The sequence below is a fragment of the Morone saxatilis genome, unplaced genomic scaffold (assembly GCF_004916995.1).
Source record: "Morone saxatilis isolate NCDOM2014 unplaced genomic scaffold, NCSU_SB_2.0 Contig0, whole genome shotgun sequence".
Classification (NCBI taxonomy): Eukaryota; Metazoa; Chordata; class Actinopteri; family Moronidae; genus Morone; species Morone saxatilis.
Window position 1 is genome coordinate 10,606,316 of NW_023339650.1, and position 21,395 is coordinate 10,627,710.

Below are 21,395 nucleotides of genomic sequence, written 5' to 3' on the forward strand. Positions count from 1 at the left end.
TTTTGAGGCCAATACTGATATTGATACAAATCTCAAAACCAATTATTGTCCAATTTATGCTGACGTTTGATGCATTTTCCACCAGTATACAGTATATAGCAATGCCAATATGTCTGTGACAACCCAATAATGGCCGATAATATCAGCCGAGCTTTACTCTGCAGGTTCTGCTTATCCTGGTTCAGTGAAGTGTAGCATATATAATGTAGTATATAGGGCATACTTTGAGGAGGCGTCGGCAGGGCTCTCATCCTCTAATTAAGAGAGAAGCCTTGGCTCCTTGGTATTAATCATTGGGGCATCAGAACCACCTGTGATAATAACCACTGGTTGTATTTCTCCTTGACAAGCCTCTGTTCCACCAACACGCAGCCGCCACTTCTCTGTGATTACCTCCACAATTTGTGGCGTTACCCCTCTTCCTCTCTCCCTCCCTCTGTAGTTTTCTCAATCACACTCTCACATACTCCCCGTGTTCAGAAGGAGGCTTTGTCTTGTGTTGCCCAAGCAGAAAACCAGTTGCTTACATTCTATCATCTAAACATAGGACGCCCCTTTATTCAGCAGTCTTCAAAGCTTTAATAAAGGGCCGACCCGGGCCCTGAATGGGACAGCTGACAGGGGGCTAGTGCCGCCACCGCTAACTGAGAGCCAAGCCAATATAGGCCAGGCAGGTCTGCGTCCTCGGGACCTGTTGTTGCCAGGAGCACTGGGGCATGACCGACTGTTAGAGAAGGCCTTTCTTTTTCTCTTCTCGGTACAGTGAGGAGTGCGACCACAAAGGGAGCACGTAACAATAAGGGGTCACCCTCAGCAGCCCCCCAAACCCCAACACTTGTTGAACAAAGTGGGGCTGAAGGCGTCACACTTTGGATCTGTGATGTTGTACGGACACTGGCGGCTGTGAGGATGGGCCTGTTGTTGATAATAAGGTTGTAGAGTTACCTGTAAGTAAATAGAATTGGTTCGGTTGAATCTCAGACTTCCTGTTGCACACATTCAGATCGATCCGTCGTATCTCTGAGTTTCCAATTAATAGCTCAACGGAGATCCACGTGTTTCCTGTGCCATGTGTTGGCCTTGGCACCCGTGCACACACAAACCACTTGCACTTATCTGTGTAATTAGACATTGTAAATCTGATGAAATGGAGCAGGGAATCTCTTGACTAAGAGGTGATAAAAGCCTTTCCTGGAGCATTCTTTGTTGCTGTGCACAGTAATGTGCAGAGGCTCCGCTGTGTTTTAGTCTACATGGGAATTTCCTGCTGTGTTATCAGCACTGTCATGGAGGTTTATGTCATGTAGACCAGAGTAGACCGCTGATAAAGATCAACAGCCAAAGGAAATCCTCTCTGTGCCCATGATGTATGAAGGAAAGATGTGTGGGATATGGGTTGCAGTTATGGATGAATAGTTGAGGAAATTGCAGTAGGTAAAACAGCACTTGATGAAAAGTAAACAAAATGTGGATTAATTTATTACTGTTAGAAACTTGGTAGGTTGATTTACAGTTTGCAAACATGACAAATAGACATTTGTGTCATCTGTCATTTGTGTCATTGATTGATGATATAATATTTCGTATTATTGAATTATTATTATTTTTATCAACACAGGGAAGTCTTTACAAAATAGGAATAGTTTTAGCCTTTGTTTTGGTGTAATCAAAACATGTACTGTAAATCAGAAATAAAAATCTGTCTGCTCTTGCTTATCACACTTATCAGCCCTCAAATGAGTATAAAACAGTGACTTGAAGAAAGAGCATGTGAGGAGTCTTACTTTTTGTTACAGATAAAGAAAGCATGTAATCTGTTCAGTTAATCATCTAACTGTAGAGCAATGGCAGTAATAATAATGGTAAGCACGTTTACTATAAATAATGCCTCATGGGACAGTCTGCATCTTGTGACCAAGAGTTTGTTGTTCTGGTTTAAAACTCAAGGAATATGCGTCCCTCCCACCCCCATGTGCCCCTCTCTCTTTTTCTGCCCACTAGCCATTTGTTCCATTATCCATTATTAAGTCATTCCACAGTTCGACCTCTGTTGCATGTCATACCCCTCTCTAGCCCCGTGTTTCCTGTCTCTCAGCTGGCAAAACTTAAAATCATCCAGAAAAAAGTTGTGTAAACTTAGTTAGTTTCAAGCTAGTGGTTTGCTAAATTGGGGTGCACCATTAAAATTAAGAAGTGTTTTAGCTATTAAGGACATTAGTATATCAGTTGCTAGAAAACATATGTAGCGTTGTCCACATTGACAGGATATATAAGGTTGTCCAATCAAAAGCAGTCAGCTGCTAGTGTCAAACTGTAGCATAGCTCTAAAAAAAATAAGTTTCAGGGGGTCAAGCAATGTGTTAATCTTACATGCCAATCTTCTGTAAATTTAAATATTCATTTATTTTATTTAAACGTGGATATATGGAGAAATATAACATATGTTTGAAATATGTAATTATGCTACCCTAGCTAACTGATGCTATCTAGTAGCTAAGTTTGATGTTATTAGCACAATGATTTATTAATAATTTTATGATTAATATTTTAGGTGTATTATGTTATTTTCCTAATTCACATCATTATTAAATAGCATTTTGAAATGTCAACCATATTTATAAATGGGTAACATATTAGCAAGCTAACGTTAGTTTTGTAAGTTGGTTCCAGTTTGTATTTGTACATTTTGAGTAACAGCTCATCTCTACGTGAGAAGGAGCATTTTAATTTAGCTATGTGTACATTTCTGCTTAGCGTTCAAACTACTGGCTCGTGGTACACCGGGTCAGGTTCCCAGCTAATGTCGTGTTGTGTACATGTGTGTTTAATAATGTTACCAGTGAGTTTGGACATAAATGATGAGCTGTGTGTGTTTTGTGAAAAAGATTTAATAATCTGTTAGAGGTGCAGGGTCGGTGATCTGAGAATAAAACCTCGGTATCCTTCTGTAAAGTAAAGTAAACATTAATGATCGAGAGCAGAGGTGTTAGAGGTGTCGGTGTAATTTTTACAATGGTCTGCTCTTTATCAACAAGCGCAAACACACACACACACACACACACACACAAACAGAAGCACCTCCACATAAACACAAACCCCAGTGCTTAGTTGCCATAATCCTTGGCCTTGTGTAGACATTCCTGGAGGGCCTGTATGTGTGAGAGATATACAGCTGAGTGCTCTTTCTGACCTTATGTGCCATCTACTCTGTGCCATCTGCCAAACACATGTGGGCCCGTGGGCTGCTAGGCTTGCTGACACTCGCCTGGAGTCAAATATGTTTGTCAACATGTTCTCCATTTGAGCTCTAAATGATTTCTGTTGATGGTTTCCGTTTTTGCTTACAGTGTAAATAATTTCCTTAACCTAATACATGAGAAGTAAAAAAAAAAATACAGCAACAGCTATTTGACTAAACAAATGCACTGTGAAAACACTATAACACATTTTGTATATTTAAAGCTTGTCTTATTTTCTCAATTCCCATACTCCGCTTTAGGTTTATTTTATGGTGACCTCTGCAGCACAGTTGAACTTACAACCACGAGTTGCTCTGTGACGGCAAACTTCCAGCCTTGCTCAAATTCTCTCAAGGTCATATCAGTTTTGCTCAGTTAAATCTGTACTCAATCAATTGATCTGTGAGTTACAGCACCAAATTAAAGCCCATCGCACTGGGATATATTTAGAATTTTTCATGACAGGACTGCATGCTTTTTAGACAGGCAGATTTCTGTGTTTGTTCTGCAGAGCTGAAGTAACTCTCTGGCAGTCCCTCTGTGGCGGCAGCGAGACACCAGGGGGGCCGAGGCCCACTGAGCTGTGTGTGAGGTGTCGCTGGTCCAACATGAGCGGCCCACAATCGAAGATGACAGGGTGACTGTTGTCTGCCACCAGACTCTGTATGCGTTTATGTGTGTGTGTGTGTGTGTGTGTGGAATTGCTTTGCGTGCAGTAATGTCCTCAGCTGAGCCACCACAGGTCCTGGGGGCCCTGTCTCCCGGATTGTCAGCTGTGGCTGCTTGGGTTTCCTGCAGCAAGAGCACATTTTGGATGATTTGATGTGACATGTTGAACATAGTGTATCAGGATTAAAATGTGTTTTAGACATGGCTTCAGGTAATGAGGCCTACTTTTTTGGGGATTTTTCTTCTGGATTTATTTTGTGTGAGTTGTCCCAGGCCTACCAGGTCTCTCGGGTGTCCCTGGAAATTAGCTTTTTCTCTCCTCTCTTTGTGGTTTGTAATCTAGCAAAGGAAAGGTTAGGTTTTCCATAGCCTGTCTATGAACAGACTTAATTTACTGAGAGAGTGCTATAATTCCCCCCTTTCACAAAGCTGACATTACCTTACCAAAACACTATTTGGTCACATGCGTGCTTTCTTGACTGTGTATGTTATCTTATACCAGTTTCACAAACACACACAGATAACCATGCCATCAGGTTACCCAATCTTCCCTAGAGAAACAAAACATTGGACAGTTCTGCGAAAATTAATTGGGCATCCGACCTTGTCCCTGGTATGTGGATTTTTGCTGCCAGCAGAGTTGCGTTGAGGAAACAAAGGATGAAGGAACAGAGCTGTAGGGGAGTGATAATGAGGAGCAGTGGTGAGGAGTACATTTATTTACGTTTTGCCCACATTCCTGACTTCATTCATTTGGCTGGTTGACAATGGGTATAAATGGGAGAAAAAAAAGAGTGACGGGAGGAGAGAGAGCGTGGTGGCAGCAAGAGGATAGACGGGACTGATTCATGGCATGGTGACTGCTGGGATGGTCTTCAGAGATCCCCCATGGAGCTTAGGAGAACAGCAGGAGAGGGAGCGGCAAGAAGGGGTGGAGGTTGTACAGGGCTTGTGTTTGAAGTCTTTCCTTCCCGACTGGGGCACAGACGTTACCCAAGGCTGGGCTCCTCTCAGGGGGTCCCGCAGGAGTGTTACCCAAGCAGGCAGGCAGCTGTTGGACAGCCTCTCCTCCCTTCTTATCTGTCTTGTCTGTCTCCTCTTTATGTGCCAGTGTTGTGTAACCAAACACAGCACCTGGACGTATCCTAAATCACTGTATGTGGAGAAAACAGGGGAGTGGGACCTAATCTGCATTGACATGGCCTGAAGGTTTTCAGCCAATATGGAGCAGAAATTCTTAGGTTTACATCGCAGACCTGAAAATGTAGGCCAAGACGTAACATGCATATGGCTTGAAACAGCATGATGCATATTTGGCTAATATATAGTCACAGCTGAGTGTAATGATCCAAAACTTTGTCCTGCAGGAGCGTACATCTGTTGCTTCTATGAGCTGAGCAAGTCCGAAAAGGCCTCAGCTACATGAAAATGGGTCATATGTGGAAATGTAAATACTGCTACAGACCAGATTGCAAACAGTGGCGTAAAGGTCATTTCACAGAAATCGATCCAACAGGAGAAAAACAAACTAAAACTTTTTGGGATATTCTGTGCGTCCAGGGGACATGGCCAGCAAAGCATTATGTAAGCTTAAACTTGTTAACAGTGTAAGACTGAATGTCAATTGGAGAGTTGGCATTGAAAGGAACTGTAATGGGAAATCAAATCTAATTGAGAATGAATATCGTAATAGACTAGCTTATATTAAATTATTAACCGGGGATAATGTCACAAGCTACCTTCATGTCATGGGACCCTTAAGTTCAGGAGCTTGACAGGAAAATATGATGCACATGCTTCCTTAGTTCAGGAGGATCTATTTTAGGACAGCGACTTTAGATCACGTACTTGTTGCTATTACTGTAAATATTTAGAGCTTAAGTGTTTATTATTAAAGATAAAAATGATCAACAACATGGCAGACTGATCTGTTCTGGCCTCAGTATACATTCATGTATAGCAGGCAAAGTAAATATATGTTTTTAGTAGCATGGAACTGCTCAAAGATGGTGCCTTATGTAGAGATTTATATTGTACAAGGGAAGGGTGAGAGCCTTTGTGCTTTGGTCTGTGGCTGGAAAAGTTGGACATTAATCTCTATTTGAGCAGAAACTTTAAAATTTGACATGCTCTCTCTGAATCATTAAAGAGGTATTGGAGTATTGTGAAGCCTAATTTCTTTGCCAGGATGTTGCTAACAGTTTTTACAATTTTTAGCAACGCATCTGATCTATGAATAACATTGCAACCTCTTTACTATATAATATCGATGTCTGATTTCCACAGCCTTTGGTCGACTTAACTATGTGTACAGCGAAGTCTTCTTTCAAATGTTAGACTTTTTCGGAATAAACTCAATTGAAACAAATGTAATAATAATAATAATGAGACAGTTGTGATCAGAATTTGCAGCAAGAGTTCTCATCCTTCAGTATAAATAACACTCCCATCTTGAGCCATTTTAAACAGAGATCCTGCTATCCTGCCATAAACAAGAGTCACCATTACGCTGGCTTAGCTTTTTTACATTGAACCAAACAAGGCTGGTACAATGGTGCCCCTGTATGTGATTTTAGATAAAATGTCGGCTTTCCAGGAAGCAAAAGAGGCGTAACGTGTAACACAACAGTGTCGCTGTCTAATGTGACAACTGTGTGTCCCGTCCTGCCTGCTCACCCCCCCATTCTGTCTTTGTACATATTCTACAGAACGAGCAGGCTTGAACAGGCTTATAAATGGGCCTATAGAGAACCAGAGGGGGGGACAGTCACAGACACCTCCACTGCTCCCCCTTCAACACCACCTTTCAAAGGAGCTTGTACCTTGCTTCCCTCCCCAACACCACCTCACCCAGCACTCCCCCTGGCAGACCCACCCGACCCCTGCTGCTCCCCTTACCCAACCCCACCCGGTTCCCGTCCTGGAGAGAGGACAAAGTGAAGCATCCACGGAGCGATCCATCACTCCCGCCTGTCTTCCCGCATGCCCTCCTCAGGAAACACCTTTCAGACCAGGAGATTAGAGTGTGACAGGAGAGGAGAGGAGCAGTGAAAGAATGATGGAGGAGGAGGAAGAGGGGGTAAACGATTCAGAGAGAGCAAGAGGGAGAGGGGGCACTGGAGAGAAATTGATTGAGTGGGGATACGTGAGATGGATGAGGGCAGAGAATGAGAAAATGCGAGATAGAAGTGACTTGTCTTTTCTTTCTGTGCACATAAGAGGAAGCAGTGGACCAGTGGGGAGAGAATAAACATGAACTTGCCCATTAGGAGACGTGTTGATGGCTCCAAGTGGCCCCCTTGGAACATTAGCATGTCTGTTAAGGGCTGACATGGTGTGGAAGTAAACACACACTCATGCAAACACTCTGAGCCTTATTTATTTACTTACTTTACTTACATAATATGAAAGATTGAAAGCAACAAACCAAAAGTAGTGGACATGTATGTTATCTAAGATGTGAATGTTCAGCTCTCTAATGAGATGCTCTGGCAGGGATTGTGTTGTACTGTTTTGTAACGTTACATCACAGCCCCTTTCAGACATGCACCCGTTTACATTAATGTGATGACTATTTAACATATCTCTTGTCCAAATAAGCTCCCGAGTCACTTTTATGTAAAAGGCTTTAAATTGCCGTCTTTCATTGAACACTCATTGTTCTTGCACCACGTTAAGGGTCGGTTCACCCACAAGACAACAGAAAGAAATTCTTACTTACTTTTAGTAGTACGCTTTATAGCCATGCAGATCATTTTATCTTCTCAAGAGCTCCCTCCAGCACAATATAAAAAATAAAAAAAATTTCAAATATGCAACAGCAACATCTCTTTCCGGGAACACTGCTCCTTAAGGATAAGGATAATCCCCAGAACACGCTGTCAGCTGTTTTCATAGGGGACTATTTCTTTGGTATAAAGTAGTCCCAATAAAACTGATCAGTTCAGCGTAAGAAATACATTATATATATTTTGGTGAGTTGACCCTTGAACACCATGTAACAAAGCAGCTGACCTTGTGTCACGTTGCATGTGTATGAATTAACACTGACATACACCTCCTGCGCAGTCAGCTTTTCATGGGAGTGGTTCGCTGTGTGTGCAAGCAGGCTTCTCTCACATAAAACAGTATTTACCCACAAACGCTGGCTAACCAGATGATAACAGGTGATAACTTCTGTTGTGCCCTTATGAAAACAAAACTCAAATGCCTGTATCTGCGCTCCAGGCTGCTGGCATGTGTTTGTAAAGTATGTGCGAGAAAGTAACTCGAAACTTTCTGCTTGTCAGAGATGTGTAAAATTGTGACAGATAGTGTTACACAGCCTGCCAATTTAGATTAAGATATTAGATATTATTGTTTTTTTTATTTTTGGCAAATAACCAGTTTTTGCGAAGGAAGTATGTGAAAAGAAGTGATGTGTCTTTTTAAGTGTAATTTATATCTATATTCATGTGTTTACAAATTAATTGTTCTCACTCCCTGTAGGTTTCTGAGACCTGTCAGACCATGGAGATTGCTTAAAGGCAACCAAAGGTGTTAGATTCATTATCGCCTCTATGCTAAGAGGAGCAAGATGTTTTGGCAGTGGCCTTGCAACCTCCACTGCTGTCAGTCTCTGTGTGTGATTTCCCACACACACAAATTTGGTGTGGATAAAGGTCTCTAAACCAATCACACCTCTCTTCACTCATCACCCCCATGGGAGGCATAAACAGGCCAGGCTGCTAATTCGCTACCTACCGCTCTTTGTAGCGTCTTTGGCTCATTAACTTAATGCCATTTGATACTGAGTGATAGTCCGCCTCGCTGAAAAGGTTCCAGAGATAAGGGCCTGGGTATTAAATCTTTTTCCTCTGCTTTGCCTTCTCACAGTGACAACGTGTGAGATATGTCACCTGTGGCAAAAACACCTTTTTCTAACATCAACACAGTTAGGTTTTCACTCCACAAAGGTTAACATGTGTCCTTTGTCCCATAATCAGCATTATGCAAACTGTTTTTCTGCCTCCTATTGTGTTGTATTGTCCTGATATACATACTGTGCTGCAGTAGAGGAATGTTAAGGTTGTATTTGAGAGTTTCTCTCTTTGCTTCAAAGATATGAAAGTGAGCACTAATGCATATTCCCTTTTATATGAGCAATGTGTGACACCATAGCAGGACATGCATAAAACAGAGGACCGCAAAACAGCACTGATGCTCTGAGTCTTGTCCAACTCTCAGAGAGTTGCACAACGCATCGAACATCTATTGTGCAACTCTCTGAAGAAAAAGCTCTGATTATAAAAAGCCCTTTAACTTGATATGTGACACACGTCTTTTGGTTAACATCTAAGAATGAATCATCATAAGCAAATCACACACTGACAGTAATTGCAGGCACACCTCACAGGCATAAAAACAACCACACATATACGTACATTGACAAACACACACACTGCACAATGACCTGTATTGTTGGTTGTAATTATACTCTTTTGTTGCTTTCCTTACTTACTGAAATCAGATCTCCCAGATGCTTAGGTGCTATTTGTTTGTAAAAGTTGTTTTTGATTTCCATCATACACAATATGATTAGGGTACGTCTTTCTGAAATTACAGGCCATCACTCAGGTTTCGCTGACAGGTCCGTAGGTGTACAAGACGAGGCTCCTCCTGCCTGATACAGAATAACTGCAAGTGATTTATTTAACCCTAACGACAACCATGAGGTAAAAAGATGAGCCTTTCTTTAATGGCGGTCATGAATTGGGCCCTAAATGACCCTTACTGTTCGCTGGCAAGTAACAGCGCTTCCAGTGGTGGGAGTCGGGTCGTTAATGTCCAACGTTAGGATCAGTGCTCTGTGGCTGCGTACTGAGTTATGGAGATGAGCGTAGCGACTGGGGAATGTTTTTCTGTCTGTCTGAGCCCCCCTCCCTCTCCCCACTACAACCACCTTCCTCTCATCTGGATGTTAACGCATTCTCAGGCCTCAAACAGCAGACATTTTGAAACACTCAAAACAACAGCCACGTCGGGGGTTAACACCAGTTACGACTAAGGTGTCACACACTCCTGCGGTTTAAGTAAACACTCTGTGTGTGTGTGTGTGTGTGTGTGTGGGGTGTGTGTTGGTGGCTGTGTGTGTGGTGTGTTGTTTGTGTGTGGTGGTGTGTTGTGGTGTGTGTGTGTGTGTGTGTGTGTGTGTGTGTGTGTGCCTGACTCATAACAGTATCTTCATGATCTTTTAAATCTCCTCTGTAAATAAAGTCACAAGTGACAGCTTGTGTTCTGTTTTACATGCAAATTCAGCCCAACCTTTTGCATTTAAAGGAGATAAGGAAAGATTAAGCCAACCACAGTGTCACTACCTAAATGTGAGAGGAAGAAATCGCAGCGGCAAGTGAAACAAGAGATGTATAGCTTTTTTTCCTTTGTTTTTTTTATTAATCTTGTGAATGTCTTAGCTATCTGAGCAAAAGGCGGTGGCCCTGCTTTCTCCTGTTGCGTGTGACAGCTATCACCGGCTAAGGGGGTTGTGATGATTTAGCAAGCATTTATCCTGAATATGATCTTGTGATATGACAAATTGCACTGCAATGTACTCCCAGATGCACTGTGTGGATGTTTTTTAATGTGAATTTAATTGTTAGTCCCTTTTGAAGGAATAAAATTACCCCCCTCTCAAAACTGTTTTTTTGGATGGATTAAACAAACAAGTGGGCAGATTTTGTTACTTTTGGACGAATCCATTCTTTGTGCTAAACTAACCAGTGACTGGCTCCAGCTACGTATTTATCACACAGATGTGGTTGTTGCATAAATCTCTAATCTTACCTCTCAGCAAGAAATAGAATATTTCCCAAAATGCCAATAGTTTAACATAATAATGAATTGGGGTGTCCCTCAGGGTTCCATTTAAGGATCCCTGATACTCTTTTTGCATTATCCTTTGTCTTTTTTCAAAATTATATTGATTGCACAGAAATGTATTGTTTTCTCTTCCCTTCATATGCCCCAGGAGTGTCTGTATATGTTACTGGTTTTGATTAGGTACTCTCAGCGTCATTCGGATGAGGTGTATAAAGACTGTATATGTAACAACGAAACTTGTAGTCAGGAAACCATTAATTTTAAATCCATATGTAACTCATCTGCTATGGATGCATAGACTAAAGGAAACCACAGAACGTCATTATCTCAACGATCATTTATCCCTCTGTAGAACGCACACCTCAATTTACCATGAAGAGAGGGGAATTATGTTTTGATTGCACTTTATAGGTGCTCTGTGAACTGTACATGTGCAACAGAGGAAGGGATTTAATCTCCTATACCTTAACATGTGCCCACATGCACATTGTGTTAGAGTGATGCTGTAATGACTTTCCCAAAATGGTTTGATTTATTGTACATTCTTTCAAGTGAGAGGTCTAATGCAGCATAGTTACTAAATAAACATTTGTTTTAGAGGCCCCCTTTTCCTCTGGGACATCTTCTCTATTCCTAATTTCCCTCTACTTCTCACTTAACCCAAACTCATTCTCGTTCTTTCTCTCTCCATTTCTGTCTGTCTTTCTCTCTTCGAGTCCCCCCCCCCCCCCCCNNCCCCACGTACACATCTCCCTTGTGCCCAGTGAGTAAACGTGGAACCGTGTGAGCCTTCAGGAGGACTTTGAAATGAGACATGGCTGGGACATCAGAGGACTCTGCCACTCTCAATGAAGCCTGCTTGATTTATAAGAGAGCAGGGAGTCGGGGGGGGGGGTTGTTTCCAGAGGCATACAAGGCCATGAGGTCCTCCATTAGTACCCTGACCCCTGTTTCATGGGACCAACCACTGCATAGGAGGAGAGGGAGGAGAAGAATGGAGGGATGGATGGATGTTGGTCATGGGGGGCTTGTCTGTGAGGGGGTCTTTTCTTTTTACCATAGAAAGTCTGCTATTTACATTTTCACCGCTAAGAAGGCAGCAGAAATGAGAAACCCTAGCTCAGTCATTTGTCAGTGGCCTGTGGTGTCCTGACTTAAACGTCGGTTGGTTGTACCTGATCCCTCGCTCAGGCCTGTCTCTGCCCCCTCTTTTACGATTCCCCTCACAGTTTTACTGTCCGCAATCTAATTAGCTGTGTCTTAATCACGTGTTAAAGCGCAGCGCCTTCCTGGTGTTTACTGTCTGTTTGCTATGCTGTAAAAAAGTGTGAGGGGGCTCGTAAAAACTCGACCACAGAGGATTAAGTGCTCACTCTCCTTTAATGGATACAATCACAGCATTAGTGACAAATAATGGTTTATAGCCTCTGTACTGTGCTACTACAGGAAAACTCAATCAGTTCCAATCATTAAATTTTAATCCTGTTCGATTTTATTTTGCAATAGTCAGTGGCATTAAAGAGAAATAAGGTACCTTATCTGGCTGAAACTTTGGCAAATCACTTATTTCATTTCATTTTCTATCCAGCTTTGGAGAAGATTTTGTCATGCTGCTATTATCCTGCATGCCTACGTCAGTTTATGTTTGCTCATCACGTCAGGCAATCTGTGTGTTTGCAGACTGAATCCATAACATGGCTTTGTTCCTGTTGAAATCGGTTCTTCTTGTTGATGAACATTTTGTGACAGGCCTGTCGGCTTTGAACTAACCCTGTAATGGCAACATTTTTTAAAAGACATATGTTTTCAGTGTGCATTACATTATGTTTTTTCCCCATCACGCTCCATCTTTGGCTAGTTAGCGTGGCCCCTGGACCTATTCATCAGAGAACTAGTTGGTTGGAGGAGCCTTAGCCAGCAAGGCCTGCCTCTTGATATAAGCATACTGGAATTTATTGTTTTGAGTAAACATGCCTTATACATAATCTGTCTCTGTAGTACACACTGCCAGTTGCCATAGGAACATAGTGGGGTTTTTATAACACTTTCGGGGCTCCCTTAGGCATGATAGGTCTCAGTCAACCCCCATCACACATTGCATTGCAGGCCAACTCAGTATTTCTTGGGATTTAGGTATAAGACAAAATGTCCATACACATCTTATTGGCCCATGCTGGGTAATGAGAAACAGTCACAGTCCTTGTGGGGATCCATAGCAAATTATAAAACACAGCAACAGGTTTTACAGGCGTGTAGAAAGGAGCTGAGGGAGCTACAAGAAGGACGAGACAAGAGGAAGAAGGCGTAAAACGCCGTCTGACTGCGCGTCCTCTCTTGTTACCGGATGTCCTTGTCCACCAGACATCCACTCTCTCATACACACTGCCGTCTCTGACAAGAAAATATAAAGGGCTTGTGATCGAGAGTTGGGGATTATTGCATGCAGCTGGAGGCTGTCACAGTGAGACACTTAGTCCCTCTCCCTTCACCCTTTATCTTAACCCTTTCATATACCACATCCCCAGGTTCCTCTTTTTTGCCTTTCAACACCTGTAAGTCTCCTATGTAAACCTTGTCACCTTTTTTTGGTCTAAAGGGGTCAGTACGCTTTAAACTTATCAGGTCGCTATACAGCGTAACCTCCTCCCCTCATACCTTTCTGATATAAGAATTTTTGTCACTTTCCAAAATCAACAAATGCCTTCGAGGAGAGACTACAAAATTGCACGCCATTATTTCAATCAACCATTATCACGTCACCTCTATGATGGCAGGCTTCTTATCACAGCTTTGAGTGTAGCTGTTCAGAGCAGGTATAAGCACTTTTGCCTTCAGTCATATTTCGACAACCCGTTGTGCAGGCTGTTTTGTCACTAGCATACCACGGACCTTAACTCATACTAAAATTCTGGGGAGGTTTTAATAACTACTCTGTCTGAAGTTACTGCTCTGATGACTCATCAGACTTACTCATCTCTTCATTTGTTCGAACCATTTTTAATACAAAAGGTATTTTAGCTTCCATTACGTACCCAACAATGCAGAAATAATTGCATTCCAATTTGAACGGAAGGGCTGATAACAGCCTTTGACATCCAGGCTGATATCCTCACTAGTGATTGATACGGCTCACTGCAGTATCTTTACTAAGTTTATAATCTATGCAAATGGAGGGGAAGTGATTAAGACCATGGATCGTACCACTAGTGTGTGCTGCCCATGCTTCTATGCTGCAGATAGATCATGTCTTTACCTCTGCTTGTGTGGCATATCTCCCACCCAACCTCTGCTTGTACCACTGCCCACTTTAACAAGGCTATGCACTTCATCACCAAGCAAACAGTGTGACTGTCATTTTGGATTCACAATGAAAATTGGCAGGAAAGGAGCAGTTAAAAGGATCATATGGTCAGTGGAAAGGAAAGGAAGCGAAAAAGAAAAAAATAGTACGCCCCTTGAGGCCGATCACTATCTCTCCACTGATAAGAGAGCGAGTGTCTGGAGGGTGGCTTTTCTTCCCACAGCTTTTTGTACCTCCTCAGGGCAATTTGAGTCCAATTGTTCAGGATTATAGAAGCTTCTCCCTCCGGTATAGAAAGATGGATCTTTGGAGGTGGTGATAAGGTGACGAAACTGGGGAAACCTGATGAATAAACCTGATGGAGACGGTCCTAAGAGGATGCTATTAGGCCGTATTCATACCAAATCAGGTATTGCAGCCTTTTTGCAGGGTTGTTTGGGCGTGTGGCCACGGTAATTCAGAAAATATTCACTTCCGCTGCTCCCTCTCCTCATTCGCTCTCTAGCTCACTTGACCACCACTGCTCCCTCTCCTCATTCGCTCTCTAGCTCACTTGACCACCACTGCTCCCTCTCTCGGCAACCACAGCGCAACATCAGGTTGCATTTCTGTAAAAGTTTATTGTGTTTGTGTTTTGCTCATTTGATAATTTGATGCCTGAGCCTCAACCTGGGAAGTTTATCTTCAGTGCGGCATTTGATGATCTCCATTCCCATAATTGTGAAGCGTCTGCGAGCCGTTGGATGCCTATGGACACAGTAATATTGGTTAAGCAACATTATTTTCTGTCTATGTCATCTACACAACAAAGTAAAAATTATGAATGAAATAATTGCAGTTCATTGGACGAGTCATAAAGGAATAATTCACCCAGACTGTGTCTCATCACCAAGGTTGTGACTGTGTACAGTAGGGGGTTGTTTGTCCATGAGAATTCAAGGGAAAGCAATTCAGCTTAGTCAGTGGTCATGTTTGTCACTGGCCTTGAGGCTGTTTTTTTTTCTTCTTACCCAATATCTTCACAGGCAGAAGTCCCATCACTAATACATTCTTCATGCCCTACTGTATATCTCATCTCATACTATATTTAGTCATTGATTCATTAGCAACCTTGGAATAAGTTAGCAATATTGAGGATAGACAAATTTAGGCTTCCCTGCATAACTTCCTGCTGTTGGCAAGTTCTTTTCCCAATGAAAATGTGTCATAGTTTCCATCCGTGATGAAAAAGGGAAGGTATCATACTTTCTCTTCTGTCAAGGAATGTGTCCTTTTGTCCAGTCACTCTTGAACTATATTGCTTTATGGTGTGAAGGCTCAGATATAGCAGCAAAACAATACAGCTCACTGTTATTGATCTTTAAGAAAATCTAGATTAAACAGTAACACTTAGTTTTAACCTCCTCCCCTATTTGTTTATAATGTAATGTGTTTAATTTATTTATTTTCAGTCAGAAAATATATCATATGTATTTATAATATATCAATAATAGAAACCATTCGCAAGTGGTTTTAAAAATTGGCAAATTTACTAATTAAAACTAAGAATGTTCTTATTTCTGCTTACAGCTACATTATAGTGTTGTATAAATTATATTCATTACTTGCATGCTGGTTATAAATGTTAAATAGTGTTACCAGTTGCTCAGTGGTTTATTGCTGTATCTCATGATTATGATGTGATGTTATAACATAAAAAATAACCAAGCTTAGTAATTAGGTTACCATGTCTTGACAAAGTTTGATTGTGGCATACTAGCACAGTGTTATCATATAGGCCGCCTTAGGCTGTATCTGCTTTTCCTCCGAGAAGCTTTGCTGACAAGGCAGGAGTATGGTATGCTGAGGTGCTACTGCCTCTCGCCCTCTGCCCATATGTTTTGTATTACGCCCTAGGAGGTGCCATCCTCAGCAGCTCGGTGATGGGAGGGGATAAAGCAGGCCTCTCCGGCCCAAATGACGCATGACATGGCGCTGCGCCCTGGGTCTTTATTTATGGCTTCCCATGTCAGCAAAGGCTTGCTCCCCTGGGGAGCCCCGTGGCTGTTACCCGCTAAGCCAGGCTTCAGTGCTCATCTCAGGTCTGGGAGACACACAAAAGAATACACACACTATCCACTGTAGGAATTCTGATCACTATAATGTGGCGGCATGCGCACATAACTGAGAAGTATGCAGAAATGAAATATATTTCCTCATAGAGAAGTTTGTTTAGCTATTTAGCAACATTCACAGTTGCTACACTGTTTCGCAAGAAGTGAAGTGGCACATATGAAGTGCCACTTGAAAAGAATGAACGTCATGTCAGGCTACAGCTAGGCCACTGCCAGGCACACACTGCCTCTTTTATTAATCCCTCTGATGTGGATAAGGATGTGAAATCTGGAGAGAGAGTGAGGGAGAGATTTGGTGAGAGGATCTGAATACATTTTCTCTGTAGTTACTCAAGAATCCATGTACATATCACACCGCATTAACAAATGGGCGCATACACTGGCAGCACTCATGCACACACAGGTGTTCTCCACGAGCTATCCAGGAATGTTCCAGTGATCCCTGTCCAGGGTTTTGATGTGGGTAGAACGAAAATACAAGAATTTAGAGGAAACTAAAGCCAAGGGATGAGAAGAAGCTCGAGAGTAGATGACAGAAGGGAAAAAGAAGAGAAAATCTGCGATAGATAACGTTTAAAGAATTTATTGAACATCAGAGAAAGATGTGATGTAATGGCATGTTAGTGACAACAGGGTTAACACAGGACAAAAAGAAGGCTGGGATTTTCTCTTCCCTGGTATCTCATATTTCTTTGTGCTTTGGGGAGTGAGCGTAAAAAGAAGGAGCGCTGTCATGGTTTTATGTGGCCTTTTGAAAACAGAACAAGCCCTCTCCAGAACAATATATCCAGCTTCAAAACTTCTTTGACAGCAGGGCACTCATTTTTCCAACTTCCCAGGTCCTCCCTGTAAAACACCCTGTTTGAAATCCACTCTGGCCATTGTTTAGTCTAGTGGAAGTCCCTTAGATCATCCTCATCAGCAGCCGTCCTGCATCCCCTTCATGTTCTGAGTCCCCCGCTTTGCAGCAGCTCAGAACCAGCCACCCAACGTTAATCAGATTATTTTTTAGCATCATTAAGACTTGACAGCCAGCGTGTTATTGCAGAATGAGAGGGTGAATTGTGATTGCACAATTGAGCAAACAAAAGCGAGCAGTTTAGGGTTACGGTCCATCCACCCAGCGTTGTCTCAAATTCTAAGAGGACACTTTTATGGAAGTGGTTGTGAAACAATGCTGTGGTTTGTGTGTATCGGTGGTGGAGTGGTACTTGGTAGAAGTGGGGAAGTGCGTCCAATATAGTTCCTGTAAATGATGCAATGCTCCACTTTCTAGCCATAATAATGACTAATGTTAAACATAAAGTATTAAATGTTTGCAAAAGCTCATGAAAGATTTCAGTTTTTAGCTACGACAAAGGCATCATCATGTCCATCCAACAACAGTGTCTACTGACTGCAGGGAGAATAAGCCTGCATGACACCACACTGAGTTTTAAAATTGTATCTGCAACTTTTTTGTTTTATTTTTGTATACACACTCACATTCATCTATTTTAGTGCACCTGCAGAGTTGTTAAGGGTTAGTTTTATAGTTCTGTGTTCATATGTCTGAGTAAGAGAACAAGCATTCCCTCTCTCCAGCCTCTTGCTCCCGTGGATAATGTGGACATCCTTAACACATGACTTAAAGAATGACGTGGGATCAAAGAAAAAAATGGGAGGCTGCCATTGATGCTCTTGGCCTGGACTTAAGAGAAAGGGTTCGAGTAGTCCAGCTGGACTGTAGAGAGCCAGAGAAAGCCCTGGGAATCTAGATCTGCTTGGTAAAGAGTGAAATACCACACTGTACTACTGAGACTAGGTCATTGGGTTAAACCTTAAGCTGGTGTCTGTGCTTTCATCTGGCCTCCAGCAGAGCAGAGGCAGCATCTGATCTGATAAAGCCAAGAGAACATGCAAACTAGACTAATGTTTCCCTTTCTTCTTCTACTCTGAAGATTCAGAGTAGGAGGGGAGAAAGAGATGCAAGTATGTGAGACTGAATGATGTGCTGGTGGTCTTCACCTCATTAGGACCTCCCTGAGGTCTTTGATGGCTGCTAAAGGCCAGAGGGTGAAGCGATGGAGATCGAAAGATTGAAGCCTCCCTTACTTTCTTCTCACTATTTCTTTCTGCTCCTTTTCCAGCCTTACCTTCTCCTGCCTCTTCCCCACATTCTATTTTACACCTTTTCTCTTAGCCAGCCTCCTATTCCCCAAAATGTCTTCATTGCTTCCCTAGAACACAGTAGCCTAGCAGTCAGAGCTGACACAGGGGTCTGATTTGTCAGGGTCTTGTGTGATCCAACGATCCATCAGATCCATCAGGCTGATGCCAGGGACTCCTTGGGGGACTGGGCCTTTGTTTGACTAACGCTGACTGAAGCGAAGCCTCTGTCAGAGAAGCCATTAAGAGCACAGCAGGCCCAGAAAAATGAGCCGCCCTTGTCACTCCACATCAGGAGCTCGGCCACGGTCGCAGATGCTCCTCAGACGCCGTCACATTTGACCGCTATTTGTCCAAGCCTTTGAACTGGGGACAGCTAGGTAGATAGATGAATGAGCCCATGTGTTAAGTTGCAGAGGGGCGCTTCAGATTGGCTCCCAGTCTTGGATTGATGGCGCAGTGCTGGTTTGTTATCTAAAGTTGGGGCGAGGACAGGATAGGTGAAGAGGGAGTGATGAGGTTGACTTCAGTACTTGTTACCATAGCAAATTCAAGGGGCTGCGGTGATATGGGCATACTGTCGGCAGGGTTGAGCAGCACGCATTACTAGTCATAATAATAGTAATAAAATTACTTTACCCAGTAACTAGTAGAAGTAGAAAACATGGCCTAAAGCTGTCGCTATACTCCATGAGCCTCAGAAACCCCATAAAAAACACCTTTCTGTGTTCGACAACTTTCTGAATCCAACATTTACACCCACTTGAAGCAACAATTGGCTAGATTTATGGAGATCACCCCACCTTCAAGTGTGGCTGTTCGAAACAGCTATAAACACTCGCCTCGAGATATGGTAAGATGACACGCAGAACAAATCAGTTCATTTCTAGCTTAACCCAGCCCTCAGAGGTGTGAAAGCTCTTAGTGGCCAGTGAAGAATCAATGTTTTAAGAATCAATTTCTAAAGCCTCCGCCATTTTCATTCCTTTCTCATTTATTAATGACTCCACTCTACACAATGTCTCCTCACCCACTCCTTACTCTCTCTTTGTTCCATGACAGAGATGGAACACCTCCACCTTGCGTGTCATGGCCTCAGACTAAACATACTCTTCTGGTGTTGATTCATCAGTGTAGCGGCTGCCTCTAACGATGGCCAACTTATCTCATTAGAATAATAATGATTTCACTGGCTGCCATTCCCACAGATAGGCCCAGTATTTGTCTTAGGCTGTGTCCTTCGCAGAGCTTCTGGGCCCAGGGATTGGCTGCCACGGCCCTCATGCTTGCCTGCCATATATCAGCAGCGCTGCCACCGTCAAGCCCCTGATTTATGGCTGTTTATCTCTAGTCGTCCCCCCCCCCCCCCCAACCTCCCACACAGATGGCTCTGGCTATTGACTCAGGGAGAGAAAGGTCCCAAACTGATGAATACAACAAACAAAGAGGTAATGGGGAAGTTGGTTGTGATTACAATTTATTGGTCACCGGAGAAAATGGAGATTGATCCATCCATGTTGTTTAATCAGGTGTGACCTGATCATGGGTCCTAGATTGATCTGGCTGCATTAGTTTTCCCCTCTTATCTTATCACTATTTCTGCTTCTGTATGTGTGGACAGCACTGGTCAATTGTGAGATGGTTAAACAGTTAATCAAGAGGTCCCCTGATATGATTTATGATTATTAACAGTGTAATTGTAAAAACATTCTTTCAGCTGTCTGTTTCTACCAGGGTTTGTCACCTTAAATCTCTGCAAGTATATTCCAGCTCTAAATCTCACTGCCTGTCAGATGTTCACAGAGAAAAAAAACAACGAAAAAAAACACATTGCACCATAAATTGTCTGTTACAGACTTAGAGGGGCTCCAGTTGATTTCTGAGTCTCTGGAGGAAGGCCTTAAGTAATAACCCCCAGTATCAATTTTTCAAACCAGTCCTACTATATTGCTGCAGATTCTCTGGTACCTGGGAGCATTCGTTTTTTTTTTTTTTTCTTTCTCAATTTGATGGATACAGACCAGATTTTGACCCTTGCACCTGTCAGGCATAAATTAGGATTCCTGGTTTATGTTACTCATAATCTCAAGTTAAACGCTTTGAAAATTATTTTGGGCGCAAGCACGCAGATAATAGTGTAACATCCTCCTCTACATATTGCATTCCATAGAGACACATTGATACGCCATGCGGTGGGATTTGTATTTTCTCAGGATTAAACCCTGATTAATGATTCCTCTCGGTGCATGCGATCTTAAATGCAGACCGTTGGTCACGTAGCAACGTCTCTGTCTTTGTGTTTGAAAGTCAGACTCAGAAAAATGTCTCCTATTCAGATATTCTTCCGAGGCGAATGTGTCAGCGCCACAAAAGCTGATGTAACTAATATGGATAAAGTACAAATTGAGGTTGGTGGGCTCCATAATGAGGTGAACTCAGTCAGTCGTCACATCTCACTCATCTACTGAGCAGATTCACGGCGCCTTATCTCGACTCTGATTAACCAGTGATGGAGTGTAAAGGATCCAGGCTAGTTCTGACCAATGTAGTACCAGATGTGTGTAAGAGAATGAAGTGGGGCTTTAGGAGGTGATATTATTTCTTTTTTTAAATGTTTTTTGTTGTAATGTCCACTTTATATTAACCCCTATTTCTTAGTACTGTTCTAATCTACGATCGAGTATTTAAAGCAACCAGTAATCTTCCTTTTCCTCCCATTATACAGCATGTATAAGAAATGCTGTTGGAGGATACATGTTCAGAATCAGAATATTTCAATTTTATAAAAATGGGCACCCAAATTACATAATAACATTACACAACTGCAATAATGAAGGAGCACACAAAATCTGTGATATGAAATGTGCAAAAAACATGCAGACAAACCATTTTTATGCACATACATTAGATAAGAAGACTAATTCACTTGAAAATACATACAAGTCTAGTCTTTTCAATGACTCATGCAACTGAATTACAGGTGCTGAAAGGAACCTAGATTACATTTCTGTGATTCAAATGCTGAAGTCACAGAAATGAACTAATAGGGGTCCACCACTGAAATCT

At 42.3% G+C, this 21,395-nt stretch overlaps 1 protein-coding gene across 1 annotated transcript in view; it reads left to right on the forward strand.

The window, feature by feature from the left end:
- The window catches only part of stau2 (staufen double-stranded RNA binding protein 2), a gene marked incomplete at its 3' end in the record, with an annotated part of 79,450 nt that overhangs the window by 55,435 nt on the left and 2,620 nt on the right, over positions 1 to 21,395 (forward strand).